General features: G+C 44.3%; 1 protein-coding gene across 6 annotated transcripts in view; it reads left to right on the plus strand.

The window, feature by feature from the left end:
- The first annotated feature begins 8,180 nt into the window (after window positions 1–8,180).
- The window catches only part of LOC119011507 (disabled homolog 1-like), a 68,406-nt gene continuing 55,539 nt past the window's right edge, over window positions 8,181–21,047 (plus strand). For 4 of the 6 annotated variants that reach the window (XM_037084680.1, XM_037084688.1, XM_037084683.1 and 1 more), the window contains exons 1-3: window positions 8,181–8,239; window positions 11,621–11,777; window positions 12,117–12,274. The gene's annotated coding sequence lies outside the window, so the exon portion shown is untranslated. Of the gene's footprint in view, window positions 8,240–11,620; window positions 11,778–12,116; window positions 12,275–14,076; window positions 14,391–21,047 lie in introns of all 6 variants that reach the window. The other 2 variants (XM_037084682.1, XM_037084684.1) reach the window with 2 other exon arrangements.

A 21,047-nucleotide genomic window follows, 5' to 3' on the forward strand; every position in this document is an offset into this window, starting at 1 on the left:
GTCGTGGGAGCGCTGCTGTGTGGAGCAAAGCTGCCCGATTACACAGAGGATTTGTTGAGCATGTCTTTGATGTGAGAGGGAGAGGAAAGTGTGTCGGTCGTACAATATGGATCAAATGAAAAGGAAATAAAAAGATGCATTGTAATGTCAGAGACGTGACCCCTTTGCATACTGCTTATTATTCGGGATGTGGTGAGATGGGCTTTCTACAGCGAGCGGCGTTACTGTTATCCAGCCCCCATCATCTTTGAAATGGGATGTTGTTTGCTTTTCCGCAGGTACGTTATTCAACCACAGCCGAGTGCGAATTTTCTATCCGTGCGAGCTTTGATATCAGAAATGATTTGTTTTCATATCGCGGCCCTGCATTGTGCAACAGGCAATTTTAGTGCATGGCGAGTGCCTCTACATAATGGTGAGAGGAAACATAATCTAATTTCTACTTTCATTTACAGGACAGATTGTTCAAATGGAGTAATAAATATGTCCTCTGCCCCTCGCTGCCTCGCCACTCCTCGCCGCTCTCTCATCCTTGCCCTCTTCTTCTTCTTCTTCTTCTTCTTCTCCCGCTTTCTGCCTAGTTCGACCCTATTCACTCCTTGAAGAATGCATTGGAAACCATGCAAATGGGAACAAGTGAACAAATGAATGTTTCATGAATGCTTTTATGATGAGAAAATGCAAATGAGGATGAGTGAATGAATGAATGTTTAATGAACGCTTGTTTAATGAAAAGGACTTATTAACTAGAGCGCTGACTTAGCACTGTGCCACAGCCCGGGCCTACCACGCATGAAAGGATCACATTATATTTTGGCAAGGAGGTGATACAACACATTTAGATGAACAAGCGCCGCTAATCAGTCGGACCTGATTGACAGGACTGAGACATATTGAATTAGCATTTAACTGTCGCTTTCGCTGGTCCGCCCGCCTCTATTTGTTTTGGATAATATCGCACCAAAGTACAATCTGATGGAGTAAAACTGTCGGGGCCGTGCCAGCCGAGCCGCATTTTTGGCTTCTGAGGCTGAACTGGGGATAGAGGCCCACACATGAGGGAGTTATATCATTTGCCTCATTAGCTGTTGTTGTTGTCATATTTCCCCAGATCTCACACAGAGATGTAGACAAAAGTACAATTTAACTTCACCCCAATGTCCTCTAGAAGTTGTGTGTGTGTGTGAAAGTTCAAGTGTGTCTGGAGGTGTCTTTGTGCACAGGCTCTGAATTTATGCATGCACGCTTTTGCATGATTAATGTGCGCGCACGCCCTCAAATGAGCGCAACTTTGTGTTTGTGTTCGATGCAGCTTGAAGGTACCTTTAATCGTAATGTTTAAAGCCAGTGCGGTGCAGCCTGTCTCTCTTTATGGGATCTTTCTGGCTGCCTCCATCACTCTCTGTGGACTGGGATTATTGCAGAGGAAGCCCATTAGGAGCCATTGGCTGATGCACTGGAGATATCTGGAGTGTTACTCTCCCCCCCACTTAAATCTTTATTGGTACGAGGTTTGAAACATTACATAATTATAGTAAAGAATAAACAGCTTGGGGGATGCATTTAATTTGTTTTCCATCATCCACACTGTCCTATGGATGAATTCATCTGCTGCTCTGCTCTGATGCCATAGTTATGTTTTTTATTTTTTCCTTAATTTCTTCTTAAATATATGTCTATGTTTTTACAAATAAAGGGTAACTCCATAAATTTTACATGTTAATGTGTAAAGGTTTTAAGGATTACTACTGCATATACTGTATGACACCACTGGAGGCAGTTTATCAGATTACATGCAGCCTTTTTAATCTACTTTGTTCACATTAAACACACTTTGATGTGAACAGTTATTGAAGTCACCCTTTAAGAAGAGTTCTTCAACAATTACCGACCAATGTAGGCCCTGGGACGACCACTGTCATCCTCACACCTACTCAATAGGCTGATTGCCAGTGACTCCAAAATGACTTATATCAGCCTTTCCAAAGTAACATGTGGACGGGCCTGCCAGACCTTTACTGTGCACTTGCAGTTTGGTTAGAGCCTGTTCCACCCAACCATCCCTCTCTAACCTCCTCATTTTGCAGACTTGTTGCTCTTAATACTTCTTTGCCTGACTTTCTTCTTTGCTGCCATAATTACAACTATGCACACTGGAGGTTGCTGACTAATGAGAAGCATAAATATGCATCATAATAAAAAGCTTATGCAGTCGATTTACTTTTTCTGATGTGGACTGGCTGCCCTTTTCCAATTCCTCATAATACCTATTTTCATTAAATACTGTTTGCTTCATATTTGTCTTTGTTTTTTTTTTATTTATTTTTTTTTATTTCAACTCAATGGGACCTTATGACCTTCTATCTGTTGTAGTACCATCGGGGGGACCAAGTTGTAGATGCGGCTGAAGCTCATGGGGTAGAGTGGGTCATCTAGAGTTCGGAAGGTTCGAATCCAGGCTCCCCCTGGCTGTGCTGAGCTGCATGTCAAAGTGTCCTTGAGCAAGATGCTGAACCCCAAGTTGCTCCTGATGTGCAGCTGGCAGCTTGCATGGCAGCCTCCGCCATCAGTGTATGAATGTGGGTATGAATGGGTGAATGTGGCAAGTGTTGTAAAGCGCTTTGAGTGGTCAGTACACTGGAAAAGCGCTACATAAATGCAAGTCCATTTACCGTTACCAAGAACAAACTGTGAGTTATCCATATTAAAGGGTTAGTTTGTGTTTTTTGAAGTAAATATCTTTTATAAGTACACATCTATAGTCAGTCTACTGTAATCATCAATCAACGCAGCCTCAGTTTTGAGAAGTAGAGAGCCGCTCCAGCCCAGACGCTCAGCTTTGTACTGCAGTGAACAGGGTCCAGAGCGAAAAAAGCAAAATTTAACCACCTAAAACAAGGCTCATCTTAAAAAATCTATAACAGTTCAACTGCGTAGGGATACGGCGGTTCTACGGTTGAGAAAATGTAGTGCCACGAGAATGGCGATGTAAAGAGGTGTGAGTTTTCTCTATATGACGTTCACTTGCAATAATATAGATTTTTTTAGGTGAACCTTGTTTTATGTGGTTTATTCTGCTTTTTCTCTGGACCACGTTCACTGCAGTACAAAGCTGAGCGTCTGAGCTGGAGCGGCTCTTTGCTTCTCCAAACTGAGGCTGCACTGATGGGTTATTATGGTAGGGAACAGATCAACTATAGATAGGTACATTATATGACCCCACTTCAAAAAACATGAACTATCCATTTAATGATGCACACGCTCCATTCATCTGACACTTACTGTATTTAAATGTTTACATTTTACCGTGGATGTTATAAAGAAATAATCAGATTTATCTAGGAGAATTGCCTCCATGTCACTGGATTTGTTGACGAGTGGTGCATCACTATCACTGAATAATCTCAACATTAATCTCTATTCCCCATTTGTCTTTTTCCATGTTCAGTGTCATAACATCTAGTGATCAATCCTTGTAATAATGTTGACATTTTTCTTATATTACTCTGCTTGGCTGGAGTGTAGATCTAGTTCAATAAAGTTGAAAGCTCCTGAGTTGTTATCGCATAGATGTATGTTATATAACAACACTGAGACAGAGGTGAGTCTAAACACAACAATAAACTACTTCAATTTCAGCCCCAAGTGTTCTCCAATGTGTGTTGTTCAAGGTTATCATGTCTGAATGAAACTCAAAGTCAGTTTTCTCTACTAGTTCATGCTTTTAAAGCTGCATGAATGCAGGTCTGGCCACTTGGGGGCAGCAAAATGAGCAGCAAACACAACATTTGCATATTTTTACCTTGTTTCAAGTTGTTATGGTGACAGTGTCTATTTACACATGCGACACATTTGGAGCAGTGTAAGCATTCATTCTGTCCACCTGACAAATGTCCAATATTCACCCTCCTTTGCACTGTTTTTGTCTCCACCCACACCTCAGAGATATATCTGGTACTTCACCAGCTAAGTGCTCCACTCCAACAAGCCACTAACATTGTCTGACGCTGTTTGTTGCTGGGTAGGAAGTGTACAGTAAGTTTTCAGACCTTTTTTGAAAATGAATGACAATTGCTGCCTTGTGCCTGCTGAGATAAACAAAGTGGGTGAGTATGAAGCATAACAGTAAAGAAATGGGCCCTCAAATCAAAACAAAATGCTAAAAAACACTAAAACATCTTGGTCTCGGGTTCTGTTAACCCCCAGCTTGTTTTCCAGTGGGTGGTGAGAGTTGAACTGAAATTATTGATCTGTGTATGTGGGTTTTCTGTACACCTCAGTGTTGAGGCTTCTGTCTTCCTTGGTGTGTACTGCACCGTCCAAGAAGAAACAGACCTTGTGTCCACCCTAAGGACAAAACTCCCAGGCATGAACAGAGTAATATAGTTTATGCTGTTCAATGCAGCCAGGACATACATCGAATACATCGAACAACCACTCCATAAATGAATAGCACAACACAGGATGCCCAACTCCTCAGGTCAAGACACTGCTGTCCACTTACATCTGAAGGAGGAATATCATTACTTTCAGGACAACAATGTAAACATCTTGTCCAGAGAAGACGGATGGTTCGAAAGAGGAGCAGAAGAATCCGTCTGTGTCAGGCTGGAATGACAGTACTTGAACAGAGGAGGTGGCCTATGACATTATCACCCACCTACAATGCAGCACTGAGTTCCCTCGCCAGACAGCTTAATAACCATTCACACCTGGGCTCATCTAGCCTTAGCAACCCACACGAAGGCCGGTTGGATTAACGACTCGGAAGAGGAACGACTCTTAAACTCAGAGCACACACGAGTCCTTAACAACTCAGTAAGGACAATCCCACACAGAGTTTAAAAGCTGGCAACTCCTATCCAGTTAGTTAGAACTGAAGAAACCTCTTGGATGAGGGGTGAAACGTCTTCAAGTGACTGAAACACATCCAGTTTCCTACAGCACTACCATTGCAATATATAAGAATTTTAGTAACTTTAGTAAGCAGAATTGTCAACAAAATGTGAACAAAATAATATTTTTGACGTTAATACATTCACGTACTGAGTTGCAGAGATGCCTACTACAGGTAGCATTGTGGCCAGCTAGCCCATCTTGTCCCAGTCCGATATTCTTATGCTAGTGGTGCAAAAAACAACTCTGCCCTGGTTCTCTGAGTTTCCAGTCTGGGCCACTAAATAATTGGCTAACTGAGCTAACTAGTTAACTGCAGCTCTAATTAGCAGAACTTAGCAGTTATTTTGGATCTATGCTGCCCCCTGTTTGTTTTGACTATGAACTCGAGAGGGAGCCAGTTTTTACATGTCACACCTTGTAAACATATCGTTCAAACTGAGAGATGTGTAAGTCAGGCCACAAGGAAAATAAATGATTTGTCCCTCACTGATTTCCAAAATAAGGTCACATGACAGTTAATTGTTGGCTTTATTGACAGGTGTCTCAGCCTACCACAGTTAGCTATATTGAGTGCCATTGCTCATTAGACTTAGCTCCACCGCGGGATCCTCCCTTTCACACAAACTTGGACGTGGATATGGATAGATTTATGATACCACAGTGCAGTCTGTCAGCAGTTTCACAGTTCAACAGTACACCGTGTCCTTCAGGTCAGCCAGTGAATGTAATAATAATAAAAAAAGAAAAAGCTCATCATCTAGGGGCAGGGTGGCCCTGTATCATAATCCCTGAATGAATTTAAACCTCTCAGCTCCAAACGGAACCATATTACTCCAATAACCGTCATTATCCCTCATATTAGCTAAGCGGAGGGAACACGCCAAATGGCAAGGGCCATTCTGTCTCTGGTTTGACCTTCCACACCCCGCACTCCCTGCATATGCTCTTTCTCCCCTGCTCTGCCCCCCAGCCCTCCCCATTATCTCCCCATCTTCTTTCTCTCTCTCTCTCTTTCTCACTCTCTCTCTCCCCCATTGCTACAGTTGCGCTAGGAGGAAATGGGGCTTAACAAAAATATTGTCAAACTGCCTGGAAAGCCGAGGGGAGGAAGCTGGGCGAGCATATACAAATAGCCCCCATTTGAATTGCTAATTTGAGCTCCAAAATAAATAAATAAATAAATAAAGTGTTGACAGAGCTGAGAGGAGAGTGGCTCCTTAATAAAGCAACAGTGTTAACTCCTGGGTGAGCGGCTTCAGAGCGAGATCAAAGCCTTTTTAAAACAGGGCAGACTTAAGCGTCTTCGGGGGAACCCTCCTCACCAACAGAACACACACCTCCCATCTCTCTGTCTCTCTCTCTCTCGGTTTCCCACTAATTCTGTCCCCGCAGTCGCTAGCCTCCACAATCCCCTCTTTCTCACAGCTTGGGCTTTTGGATGAGAACCGCTACTCCCTCAAAGAGCATGCAAATGTGTGAATGTATGTGCGACAGAGATGGAGAGGGAGGCAGAGCGGGGAGGGAGGAAGAAGGCGAGCTTTGTTAGAGATGTCTAAATTGGGTTGCCTTTGTGCAAATCCACTGATCTCCTTCAAATGAAAAGGGAAACATGCGCTTTTGTCCCACTAATAGGCTATCCACGCAGGAGCGTCCTACACATCAACACCACGCCGTTACTCGTGCGGAACAGGAGTCGGGCGAAACCGCTGACCTGAGCCGGACACCTGTACTACGTGTCAGGCCTCTTGAAACCCGCCAGCGCAACAGAGATGAGCACTTTTCGCCCATGACATAACATTGTTGAAGTGAGAATAACATTATAGCTCCGTTACTTTGGCATTTTCTTTGTGTCAGGTTGCTTGTTATTGTTTTGGCGAGAGTAACATGAGAGAGATTATATGAATTCTGTGTCTGTTTTATAAAGGGCAAGCTGTGAGTTTGGAGCTGAGGGGACACAACCAGCTTCTTCAGAAAGAAAAAACTCACCTCACGGGAAACTGCTTATTTGCCAGTCAGCTAACGGTGGCTGCCATGGATATATTGGATATTAGAATGGCTCCTCTGAAACTTTCCAAATGTTATTGGACCAAATTCTGATGGTTAAACATCTTTATGGACTTCTTGGGCTCCGGTGCGTCACGTGACGCTGTGATTACACAGTTTGGCCGCTATGTCCAATTGGCTTCGAAAGCCTGGTGGTAAAAACATATATCCACATATTAATGCAGATGAACGAACTAATAAGAAGACAAACTGTCATTGATCGGATAATGACCGACGTGTTCCCGAACTGCATTTTGGCCAATGCGTTCTACCTGCACGCAACCAAAGCCAGCTAAAAACATGATTGGTCGATACTACTTGGACCACAAACAGAAAACTGAAGAGTTCTGATACCTCGCCCATACATGCAAATATATGCTATAGAGCTCAGAGAGTGTGTGAACCTGCACCTTCATTTGTGAGGGTGGGACTGCTGGTGTGCCTCATGCAGTTGGCATGCTAAACTAGCTGTTGATGGTCAGTGTATACTTAAGTGCTATATTAAACTATGCCTTTTTTGTTAAATGCACAAGATTGCCGAGTACTGTTAGAAACGCTCAATTCCGTTTTTTTCTTTTATAACTGTTATAAACTGATAGGCAAGACACACATGAACTTTAACTGCATTTCCATGGAGTAATAATAATACATTTTCATCCTTGCGCTGTGGAACTCCACTGCACTCGGTAATCGACTTGTCAGGGCTTCCCCACAATGAGCAAGCTGCTGCAGGAGAGTGGTGAGTTGTGTTCACTTTTCAGTAGAAATCCGGCAAAGCTAGCTGATGTTTGATGCCTCGAGCTATGTGCTGGGACTCTATTTGTACTGTTACTGAAGTTTGGTGCTGTTCTGAGAATTATTTGTGGCTATGAGTGGCTTTTTGATGGCAGTTTCAGTCACGATTCCTGTTTTTATGTTGTGTTATGTTGGATTTTTCATGCCTCATGTGCCTTTAAGTTTTCCTGTGGTCTGCCCCCTGTCTCCCTCTGTCTGTCAGATTTGTTCCCTCTTGGTTTTCTTCTCTGGGCTCCTCCCCCTCCGTTACCACACCTGGTTTCCTCCCTCCTCTCTCTCCTCACCTGTTCCTCGTTGGTAATCAGTGTCTGTGTATTTAGTCTGTGAGTTTCCCTGCACTCCTTGTCCGGTCATTGTATCTGTCTGCTCCTGCTCCTGCTCCTGCTCCCGTTCCCGCTCCTGCTCCCGCTCCCGTTCCCGTTCCCGCTCCCGCTCCCGTTCCCGCTCCCGCTCCCGCTCCCGTTCCCGCTCCCGCTCCCGCTCCTGCTCCTGTCTCCCCATGGTAAGTGTTCTTTGGATTTAGATTTCTGTTTTTCTGATGTTTGATTTGAACTTTGATTTTTTTCAGTTGCACTTTGTCTTGCAGTTTTTTGTTGCTGTTTTGCCTCTCGTCCCAGTTTTGTCTGCTTTTGGTTTTTGTACTCAGCTCCCTCCCGTGTGTAACTGCGTTTTTGTCCACCTCCCCTTTCCATAGTCTTCCCCTTTAAATCCTGACCTGACAGTGTCTTGGTTGGTGTCATAGACTGCAGTGTATTGTTATCGTGCAGTCTTTTTCTGAGGTTGCTAAAAATACACAAGCTAGCGGTCGGAAAACTTGATCTCCCGAGGGGTGGGGTCTTACACTGTGTCACGGTGTGTTAGACCATGGATTAAATGTATGCCGGAATAACTACTACTACTACTACTACTACTACTACTAATAATAATAATAATAATAATAATAATAATAATAATAATAATAATAATAATAATAATAATAATAATAATAATGCTTTTGCTTTTTTTTATGATTTTCACACTTTAAAAGTTTTGATACATGCTCAGGGAAAATAACAAGTAAAACACATTTTTGAGTGATTTAACAAATTAAGCTGTAATAGAGAGTGAAGAACTGAAACACACCAACCACACCTTTCCACAGCTCCCTGATGAGGAACCAAGTGTCTCTGCCAAAATACGATACGATGATGATGATGATGAAAAGATATGCATCGCTGGCATCCACCCCAGTCACACATCCACACTTGTACTTACTTAACTCTCACATATCCCACTTGTCTCCTTATGGGAACCACATATTACAACCAAAATAAATCTGTCTGCCGTGGAATCAAACAGAATATTGTGCTCAGCCGCAACATGGCTTGAGACTACACTGATCTTCCCTCAATGAATAAATAAAGCTGCTCACATATCATCCTGCGGTAGAGCCATATTGATTAGATTTTGGAACACAGCCCTGATGAGGGTGAGGATATTATTAAAAAAAGAAGTTGTGGAGAAAGAAGTCTTATGAAGTGAGGATGCTGACTATATAAAAGATTTTCACTAATAAAATCAAAAGTCATTTTTTAAATTTTTTTCTTTATCCCAAACTTTATTTAAATGAATCCTCAGGAGTTCTTATACTTTGTAGGAATTGTAATTGGTTATTTTTTTTTTTTTCTTTTTTTAAAAAAAAAAAAGTATTTTAATCCTTTTAAAATAATGATGTAGGGGACTATAATGGCTGCAGATATGACAAACAGCTAATTTTCAGGTTCAGACTTCTTTTTTGGATGTCTGGCAGAAAATGTTTACATGCTCAAAAGACACATTATTGTTGATGATGTCTGCTGCTGCAGCACCTCTATTCACCCTCTGAATAGTCTGAGTTTGAGTCTGCTCTAATTGGTCAGCTCTTAAAGGACTGAGCAGGCACAGCCCTCCATGTTTTTTATGTTCAAGTTTAAATCATTCTCACCTCATTGACTGACTGTAAAACAGAAAACATGAGGAATAAACATACGAGCTGTTGAGGTAAACACACCTCGCACACATTAACTATTCTCTCAGTGCTGTGGCTTATCTGATGCTTTTTTCTAACTCTGTCCAGAGACTACAGCACACTGGCGTGCAGCTTGTCCAGGCTACGTGAAGTGTAATGTAGGTCAGGTGTGTGATCTGCAGTGCCGGTTCACGGCGCTGACCCAGTAACTAGCCCTGTCAGCCCACCTTACCTGGCACACGAGGTTAGGTCAATCCCACTGACTGTGTCATGCTGCGGCCAGAGAAGCGCCGAGACAGGAGCATCCAGCTGTCTGATCAGCTGCAGCAGCAGCAGATGAAGGCATCCAGCCTGTCAGTGTGTCGACAGCTGGTCCTCAGTGAAGGGTCCGGGAAAAAACCCAGTGGTCATTTAGGGATTTTTGATTATATACTTAATGAGCAAGAGCAAATGATCCACAGGATGTCTGTTTTTTTTTTTTTTTTTGACGGGTGGTGCTGTGGGTGTGGTGATACTATAAACTCAAAAAAACAATATAAATATTTCACACAGGTTTTTTAAAGCAAATGTAATCACTGCATATTCCTATCATGAAGCAGTATGAACAAAAACTACCATCTAATAGAGCAGAATCACAAATACAAAGAAAAAAACAACATAAAATATTAAGCAGGACAAGTAAGATAAGACAGTAAAACGGTAAAAGAACCGCTAGCGCTCAAGCGCTGATGTGACTAATTCCTGACCTTGGAACGGCCCTGAGCAACATTTTACACAATACACAATGAATCACATCAAACCCACAAATGCTGATTGGCACACAGTAGAGAAGCTACAAAGCAGCATGCAGCTCAATTTAGTGACGAGGGCTCATCTTAATAAAATCACTCAGTATGAACAAAACCTAATTAAGGCTGCTGTAAGTGATATTTTCATTAAAATGAGTGTTAAATAGCTCTATATTCCATCAGTAATCACTGTTATACAGTGTGTGTTCAGAAATCCATGTCTCTTCTCCCCTGAATCATGAGGAGGAAAGAAATATTCCAGTATCCCTGCCCACTTTATCCAATCAGGGCACATTTTAGTGGGCTAGCATTTGCTGAATAGCACTGTGTGCAGCTGAGGCTAGCTATTAATTTGGCTCTGTATGAAAAGTGAAAAGATCGTCAAAGTTCATGGTCGGGACAGGGTGGATGTCTGATGTGAAGTGATCCATCCATTTCATTTCATAGCACAAATGTCAACCTCATGGTGGTGCTACAAAAGAAAAGTAATCAATGGCATATTGGTTCACCCACTGGACTAAACCAGCAGACTGGCATTACCCTCCACTGAGTAAAAAAGACATATATGTTTGTTTGTATTTCTTCTCACTTCAGTCTCATGTTGTTTTCAATCTTAAAAAAGGCTAATGGTTAAAAATAAATAAATTAAAAAAAACTGTCCTGAAAGAGGCGAAGGCAAGGCTCGGTTTGCTCAGTTTCTTCTTCTCTTACTCTCTGTGCAGGCAGGAATGGCCTCAGTATTTATCTCTGCTCATCTTAATTTGGCAGTTTTTTCTGCTTCTTCCAAACAAACTGCTGCTGCTGTTGCTCATTTTGCTGCTTCTTTAAAAAGACTGTGAATCACTACTTTCTATGAACCACAGTTTTTTTGTTTTGTTTTTGTAAATCAATGAAATTTGCAGTTTCGGCCATTTCAAATGTTCCCGATTGCGTAATCCCATCACATGTGTATTCTGTTACTCCCCAAGCCCGGTCATATAACGTCATGAAACAGGATAAGAAAGAAACATCTTCTGAGATTTCGCTCTTGGTAAATTTATTTTCTGATTTCATCCTGTGAGATTACGGTCATAAAAAAAAAAAAAACCTTTTCACTTTTTTATTAAAGGTACCATCTGTGTCATGTGATATTACCTGCGGCCGTGGTCCACAGTATATTGGCTGCGCGGAGGACAAAAATACACTGCAGATGTGAGCGCCGATCAAACCCAATGTCTCGAAAAAAGGTCAACCTCCTGGAACGCCACAACATCCACGTAGAAAAGGTAAACATGTGGGGGTTCATGTGTCCTTTTCAGCACACCTGTTCCTTCTCTTGTGATAAATTGAATTAGCAGGTGGTACATTAAGCAGCTTATGTTTAGTTTATGATGATTGCCCTCCCCCCCCACTTCTTTCTGCCTCTGTTCCCCGCTCCCACTTTTTCTGACGGGTGTCGAGTCGCTCTCCCTGAGCTGCTCCACCTTACTCCTGTACCAGCCTGCGAGGCTCGGCGACGGCTCTCTGTGTTTGTCGACGTAAAGCTGGAGCGGGGCTCTAATCTGCCATTAAGACAGGGGGGAGAGGGAGGCTTACTGGTGTTTCTCTTACAAATCCACTTCCAGAAAACCCCGGCGGAGATGCTGCACTGCATCCCAACGGATTAGTGATGGGGCTACCACCACCAGGGAGAGGAGAGGAGAGGAGAAGAAGAGGAGAAGGAGAGGAGAAACGAAGGTCAAAGAGAAATGATGTGGTGGAGGAAAGGTGTGGATAGAAAGAGGTAAATGGGAGAGGGTTGCAAGCGCGTGTGTGTGCTCAAACACTGCTTTTGTGCGTGCGTACGTGGGAATACACAAGAGGGAGAAGTGAAAAGGGAAAATGACACAGGAAGGCAGGGGTGTAAGAGCAAGAAAACAAGGACAAAAGAGAGAACGGAGAGCTGGTGGTGCTGTGTGGGTGCGCTGGTTGTAGAATGAGGGGCTGTGGGCTGTAACATTTAATATCTGGTATCCACGCAGCGTTTACTTAACACTGTGTGCAAATATCAGTTGCTGACAGATCCCCGCTCTGTGTCTTAACCCCTTTTAACCAGTTCAAACATACACCAGATTTACTCCCGCACTCCGCCTCCACCCTCCCTTCCTCGCTCGGAGCCATGGCCTTTAGGTTCCCATTTATCAGCTGGCAGAGCGCAACCTTCTTTTCTTGAGAAACACAGCTCGGCAGGGACTCGTCATAGCTTCTGACTGCCATTTACAGCAGCCAATAGCACAGACAGCCATGCAGGCGGCAGCCCCATTAGCTAACTATGACTGGGCTGTGACTGGACAACAGCCTCCGAGGCCGGCGGAGGCCAGTTTGACGACAGGGAACGCAGCGCTGGGGTGGTTTTCTTGCCTGGTTCGCTCCCTGGCACCCCAGGGCTGAGTAAGCTCGTGGAACCGCTGGCTGCACAAATAACTGTGCAAACTAGCTAATGACAGATATGCTTTCACTTACGCTAGCAGCAAGTAAAACTCTGTGAACCACCTCGGTGTATTCCTGTAGACTTAAGGCTGTGCTAGTTACCAGCAGTCAACGGTAAAATTGAAACGGCATACTGTTTTTGAGGCATACCTTGGTATGACTTTTTACAATTAGCCTACATATTTTATTGATGATTATACCGTGTACGTTTGCTTTTCTAGGGTACAGAATTTATTAGTTAATTTTATATATTAAAAGGCTCGCAGGCCAGCTTGACATTCATCAGGGAATACAGCTCAGTTGGTTTTCAGTTCCCTGGGATGAGTAAAGCGCTAGGACTGCTAGCTGCACGGCTACATGAGCAAACTAGCAAACAATGGTTAAACACAGCAGCAGTAATAGTAAAATTAGTGCCAAGGAAAGCTATCCTTCCATCAGGAAAGTCGGTAAACCACCTCAGTGATGTGTACCCTGACGTAAAAATTGCGAGTTAAGAAGGGGTCGAAGCGGTAGGCCGATTTCAAGCTAGGCTGAGGTATACAAATTGACGATTATCCTTTCCTGACGATCATACCTGTACATTTGCATTTCTACAGTATTGTATTCTAAAGTATTAGCGTTATTTAAGAATATAAACATTCCAAATTTATATCAATATTATTTATTGAATAATTAAAAATATTTTTTTCTTTGTTCAACCAAACCATTCTGTATTATTAAGGGTAGCTGTAACTGATACTAATAACAATACTGTACCATGCTGTCGTGTTTTCTGAGATTGTACTGTGATGATTTCTTTACGTTGCTCATTACGTTAGCAACAAGCTGTCCAGGGTCGAGGCAATGCAGCCCCAGAGGACTTAAAATTTGATCCAGTTTTACATTCACTGGACGCTCAATTAGTATAGAATGAGTCTTTTATTGTCTTCCTTGAAATGACAAACTTTTTAATACCATTTAAAGGTGTTTTTTGCCACTGTATAGCGTAAGACACTAATGATATAAACACTTGAACGTTGAGTTTTACCTCATGGGAAGCCTTAATGAAATCCAGACTGCGTGGCCCTTGTTGTGTCACTGTGATGCAGCCCAAGCATGACTAACACCTTTCTGAAGGCTGTCCATCTGTGGTGGGAACACCGGAGAGCCAGAGCAGGGGTCTGAAATGGAGCAGTCCTGACAGGCAGATGGCTCAGCTCCTCCGTGCCAGGACTGTGCCCAGCTCCCTCCACCCCCGCAACTCACCCCCTCTTGGCACAGCCCATCTGTGGACTGGCCTTGAGGGGAATGAATGTGGCCCACCTGGACTGACTGAGGGCCCCCGCTACAGTGTCCATTTTGTTCTGAGTCAGAGGTCCGTCAGAGCCTAAAACACGCACTTAGCAAAGGAGAAATCGCCCACACTCGTCCAAGGAGCTGCCCCTCTAAAGGTAAGTGAAGGGTTTCTCTCTTTTTTTTTTTTTTTTCCCCGTCTCTCTTGGTTTTCCGTGGGCAGTTGCCATGGCTACAGTAAAGTAAGCGACCACCTGTGGGCTCGCTTCTGATGTACGAGAGAAAAAAGGCAAAAAGAGACAAATCAACAGACTGCAAACGGACTGACCGAGAGTACCCTGGAATAAATCCAACATTTCACAGCCTCTGATGTTTCAAGACATTCACGCAGGCAGATAAAAAAAAAACAAAAAAAAAACGTCTTGATTCAGCAGACAGGAAAGTCTCCAGATCAGTCAGAGAGAGCCTCCGTCACAGTGGGTGTGGGCAGCAGATTTTAGCTCGGGTCACAGCAGCCCCAAGGCAGCTCGCTCCGCAGACTCCTCTCCTGCTGGACATCAATCTTCAGAGCTGCTGTCTAGGCAAAGAGCAGATTTGATTTCTCCACTGAACAGAACTCAACCCTTGACCTCCCTTCCCCTCAAAGCCCTGGTAGACCCAAGTAGTTGCTATGGTTACCGTAAAAGCGGGTGGTGGTTGAAGCCCTGCAGGATGCAGAGCTGCTGTGAACATTATAGGAACAGATCTAAATTTGCACAAGCCCCTCGCAAAGTGTAATTGAATGTAGTCAGGAAAGCCGCCCCTGTCAATAAATTACCTATTTATCTCTGGCCTTGAACAAGGTGACTGTGTAAGGTGTGCCGGCGCACTGTGCAGAGCGATGCTCGGCGTCTGTGCAGAGGTGGATTCCTGTTTTAAAACAGGCACGTCTCCTCCTGTGTGTGTGTGTGTGTGTTTGTGCACACAGGCGTGTACTGTATGTGTACGTACATGTGTCCAAGCGTGTGAGTATGTGTTGACTCGGTGCCAGTGGGTTTCCTCGTGCCAGCGCTGCAGTCTGGTGAGGCAGAGCGGCATGCCGGCTGCACAGCTGCGCGCGGGCAGCTCCCATTGGTCGAGGTTAACGAGGTAGCGAGCACATCTGCATCGGAGCAGGACACGGATGAGTGAGGCCACGGCAGAGGCTGTCATGCTCCCGCTCTCTCTCTCTCTTTCTCTCTCTGACTTAGCTGCATGTGTTTTCTCATGTCCGTGAGAAGCGCACGACTGTTTATTTTGACATTAGCAAGAGTGTCAGTATGTTATTAAAAGGGAATTATCTTTTAATCTGAAACTGAACTATTTACATTATCTCCCAAAGCCCTTCCTGCACACATGCAGACGGTGTATCGCGTTGTTGTGCAATTAGGATCTGCTCTATCTCTATCTTTCTAAATATGTCGTTTAATTCAAATACCAGTTGTAATGTGACCAAAACAACTCTCATTTTAAACCAAGTTTATCCGTTTGCAACAAAGTAATCCCTCCTCAAGGTTCCTCAACTGCAGCTTTTCCATAGCTTTGATCTATATCTGATGGTGTGCATCAGCAGAGCTCAGTAGCTATGATGGTATTATTCATCCATTCAGCCTGCCAACATAGACGTCTAGACATCTTTAGACCTGCTACACATCACGTCACTGCTCACTGAGATGTGTCTGCATGCTCGAAATTGGCACCACACCTCATGAAAGACACCTCAAGATTCAGATTCTGGAAAAATGGCGACTATTAACATAAAACAAACAAAGCTGAATGGACAGGAGTGGGGATGCCAGTTCGATTGTTAATCAGTAACAAATCGGTTATTTGTTAAGAAAACAAGAAAATACATGAAATGCAAGCTCAGCATTCCAGATAATCTAGCGCTTCACGGGGTGCTGCAGCAGTGACATTATTCTGTAGGCCTGACAAACAGGGTTTGGATTTCTCTTGTTCCTCGTCAATTTGTACTTGGTCTTTGTTGCACTTTGTTTAGCTTTTTGCTGCATTGGTTTTTGTCCTTTTGACCCTTTTTTTTTTTTTTTTTTTTGTATTTCTGGTTCCCTTGGTTGTTTGGTTGTTTGCACTTCAGGGTTTGTACTTCATTCCCTGCTTGGATTATGCAACGCAATGTCAGCAAACTGGGAAGATGGTTATTCCGCTGCTTACCTTGTATTCACGTTATTTAAATAGTTAGCTACTTTGCTGCATTAAACGTTTGGAGCTGTTCTTAAACAAGCTAGCTCAGGCACAAATGTTTAGATAGAGATGATTTAACACCAACAGAACTGACTGCATTTTGTCAATGTCAGTGATTGTGGCTTTTTTGCTGTAAGTTTGTTGACACTTCTGTTCGTCTTTTCATCCGGCGGGAGGTGTCAGCGCTGTCAGGAAAGTCCTGATGCTGCATCTCCGCCCTGAATTACAACTCCAAGGCTGGCACGAATGTTTATTTCCCCACTCGGCTGCTTATAATTACAGTATTAAAGATGTGACGTGAGCGTGTCATATGACTGCTGCGCTGCTGTCTGCTGGGGGGGCCTATATGATGCTGGATGCCAGCACTCCAAAGGAAATGAGGATGCTGTGACACTGAGATCCCTCTGCCAGATGCGTCCTCGACTGAAGTTATGCAATAGTCAGTCAGTCGAACACGGAATCACGACTGATGCGACGATGAAGCGTGCCTGAACCTTTACAGATGATCAGAAAACCTGGTTAACGTCAGAATCATGTATGAATAACAAGGCTGCCCCAGAGAGAATATGATCGTGAACAGGATAAGAATTGAAACGTGTACTCTAAATGTGAGCTTTGTCCTCCGTAAAAAAGAGAAAATCCTTTCTTTTCTGCGTGCATTTTCTTTTTGTTTCAAGGCGTCGCCCCTTTGGAATTCCAGGTGCACCGATCTGAAAAACACAGAAATCAGCAAACTTATCACGCCGAGGGGAGCAGTCATGCGAAGGCAATGAATTATTGGGATAAACATGCGCAACCTGCCTCGGCAAAGAGGAGGAAGCAATGATATGCCTCCATTCACTTCTCATCAGATCTGAGTGGTTTCCATGAACACCGGGATTTGGTCATACCTCCAGCGAACGGTTCGGAAAAGTTGTGGGCAGGCTTTTATCGTGGGAACGTCGTCCCACATCCCACCGAGCGTCACGAGAGAGGACTGAATGGCATTTCGGCGGCTTGTTTATGCATGCGCCGTCCTCGGCCTCACTACGCTCTGCTGCGACGCATGAATGCGAGGGTGCCCGGTCACGCGTGAATATGTCTTTGTGCTTAATTGTGTTTCAGTGCTGAGTAGTATCTATCTAGGACAGTAGCATGTAGCGATTGTTGTTTACACTGCCCATTTACATTAGAAAGCCCCGTAAACAATAGGCGGTCTCACCACGTAGATCCAATAGCCGGGGGTTTTAACGTTGAAGCCCGTCGTCCTTATTGTCTGTCTCATCCTGGGAATGTAGAATTAACAGATTAGTCAACTGGAGGTGGGGTGGGGGGGTAGAAGGAGAAAAACGCCGGCATCTGCTGTTTGATTTAGAAAAGGAAAGACAGTGGTGATTGTTTAAGCACGCCTGCACAAATTCATATGTCTATTTGGGGGATAATGACTGGAATCATATGTACACAGGACCTGATGAATGCAAGCGGGCCTTGATAATGCGCCGAAGCAAGTGTCTCCCCTTTTTTTCTCGTCTTTCCTCCCCTCAGAGTGTACGTCTGTGTGTGTGTGTGTGTGTGTGTGTGTGTGTGTGTGTGTGTGTGTGTGAGGAGGCTATGAACCGAAGCGAGCGTGGAGAGCGAGACGGAGAGACAGGCGAGAGAGAGAGATAGCGGCGAGATGAGAGGAGGGAAGAGAGAGGGCGAACATATTCGTCTTTACCTTGGATCCACTGGCTGAGTCACTGCAGATGGAGGGCATTTTTCATGCTGCATTGCTACACAGTTCTCTTCGCTGCCTTATATTTTATGACACTCCTCCCCAAGGATGTCGGAGTCTTAAGGAGGCCCCTGACTGTGATTAATATAACAGGCTGCCCATTACCGACTGACATTTGAGGTTCTTCTCCTACACCATTACACATCTGCCTCGTTCCTCATCTGGCGGGTTGCAGCGACAGCCGCGTGTCACGCCACGATGCACGCGGAGGGATTACAGTTTGCAGAATATTCAAACCCTCCATCTGGCTGTTTCGCCATCTATTTTTCATTTTACTCTCATTGTCTCCTACCTTTTGTCTCTCCTCGTGTCACTCACCGCCTCCCTCAGATCGTGTTCCCCTCCTCCTCCTCCTTCAAAGACCCTCACACGGGGTGTAGCATCTCTCTCAATCTGCCTGATTCCTCACGTACCTGCAGTCGTTTCCATTCCAAGTAGGTTGCGAGCATCGCACTTGGCCGGTTTTAAATCGAATCCTCCCGCTCGTCATCGAGCATCACTTGCTTGCGCTGGGAAAAGTTTTTTTTTTTCTGGTGTAATTATAGAGCGGATTCACTGTTTATTAGGATTTGAAGTTGTGTTCAGAAGCCATGTATCGCCCCCCCATGGAACAAATCAAATCTGGGTCAGAGCCTCAAAATATCAGAACAGGAGCCTTATTATCATTTTTTTTGTGCGTATTGTCAAGCTTCATATTCTGCCAGAGAGAAACTCTCTAAACAAAAGGTTGGCACATTTAGGATGGAGATGAGGATACAGTGGGAGGAGAGGGAAACCCAGAATCCAGACGCCAGAGAGGCAGCCTGTGTACGCAGCGGTGTGTGTTTGTCCCCAGCAGCCTCCAGCCTCTAAATAACTCAGAGTCAACATGTCGGTGAACTGATTCCTGCGTGACGATCAAAGCCTCCAATCTGGGCCCCGCACCAGTTCAACTCCCAAATCTCTGGCGATTACACCGTGGGGGCAGCCCTGCACACGAGGAACAGCGAGTGGAAAGTCTACCTGTGTGTCAGTGTGCCTCAATTTGCATCCAGGCGTGCGTTTGTGTCACGTAAAGTGTGCGTGTGGGCGGTTAAATATATATGTCAGTCAGACACAGAGAGGTGTGCTGCAGCTGCGCCCGTCTGTCTGCATGTGCACGGGAGTGTGATGATGCGAGGATGTGTATGTAGGTGTGCCTGTCAGGCCTGTGAAGGGGAGGTCTGAAGGCATTTGAATGCGCTTGATGGAAAAATCAAATGCTCCGCGGCTCCCTCCCTCCTCCCTCCTCCCTCCTCCCTTCCTCGCCTCGACTCCCCGCGCGGAGCTCCGCTTTTCTGATGCGCTCCTTAAAGACCGGCGAGGCATCTGGGTGCCGCGCCGCGAACATACACCCATCTCGGCTCATCACTTATCGAGGATTGAGTCTTAACATCTTGTTTTTTCCGTTTGCAAAAAAAAAAAAAAAAAGTGAGTGTGTGGCTAGAAATGAGGAAAACCTGACTTGTTTGCAAAGCGTGTGCGCCTGTTTCAAAAAATGCTGCTGCCTAACTATGTCAGGTGGTACGCTGGCATCAACATCTCAAAGAGCTTCAGCCGCACTGATCCGCACTGTAAAACAAGCCAACTGTTCCCGACCACGCTGACTGCGTTTTCACCTGCTTTCACTAAAAGTTGCTGCGCCCGTCTTACATACTGTAAATGAATAAATCAAACAGAGTTTAGGAAACCTGGCGTTTTCAAGCATACTTTGAGCACTAGTCAATGTTATTCATTTGAAATTATTTAAACTTTATTAAGATGAATTATGTTAACGTAATAATTAGGTAATGCCACCAAAACCCGTAACCACCCTTTTGCATAGCTGCAGTTTTATTGTCATTTTCATCCATTGCTTTACTTTTTTTCAGCACCTTTCTGTGCCCAGTTGGCGGCCATGTTGGTGTTGAGCGAGAAGATGTAGTCTGCTGAGCGGTTTCACACTAAAGACACTCAGCCTTCAAGATGTAATTCCTTCTCAGAGCTGCAAAGCTGGCAGTTACATCAGAATAAAATAAAATATTAGCCCTAAAATTGAGAATTAAGCTAATTTAATTAGCTTTACATGGTCTACATTTGGTCTTACTTGTTATTGAACTGCAGCAAATATGAAGAGAAACAAAAGTTTAATCATGTTTGGCTGTATCTGCTTTACTGTAATGCTAGCAGTGGGTAGCCATCACACCAAATTAAATGTGAGCAGTACTTTCCTGTTCTTCCTATTCTGCCAATACAGAAACACAAACTCAAAAGCTGTTGTGTTTTTAGAGCGGGCCCTCTTCTGCAAAGTCCACTATGTTGCATTGCCATGTTTCTACAGTAGCCCAGTGGGGACAAACCAAACACTGGCTCTGGAGAGTGGCTTTTGTGTTTTCAGCAACAACTGTGGGGAAGATTTAGTCGCTGGATGCCACTAAATCCCACACACTGGACCTTTAAGTGCATGTGCGATAGTCTTTTTCAGTTTTTGCGTCTCCTAGGACTGGAGGTCTTCTCAAGATGGACAGTTCTGCTGTGCAGCAGTGACAGACACAACATCCAATCTGTGAGGCTTTTTCTCTGAAAGTGGCGAGGCATTGCTGCAGCTGTGATTTCCTCCTGTCCTGCATTTACTGTCTTCAGTTTGTGCCTCTCAGACGCATCACTTTAAAGAGCAACAGGGAAACCCATTTCTCTCTCCTTCCCTGGATTCATTTGACACTTGCGAATGCGTCTTGGGATTTTACGCGTCGGAATGTGCAACACACACCCACACCGACACGCTGCGAGCTCACACAAACGAGAGGCGGCGAGAGCAAAAACTCATCTGCACATTCACACAAAC

The sequence above is a fragment of the Acanthopagrus latus genome, chromosome 21 (genome assembly GCF_904848185.1).
Source record: "Acanthopagrus latus isolate v.2019 chromosome 21, fAcaLat1.1, whole genome shotgun sequence".
Classification (NCBI taxonomy): Eukaryota; Metazoa; Chordata; class Actinopteri; order Spariformes; family Sparidae; genus Acanthopagrus; species Acanthopagrus latus.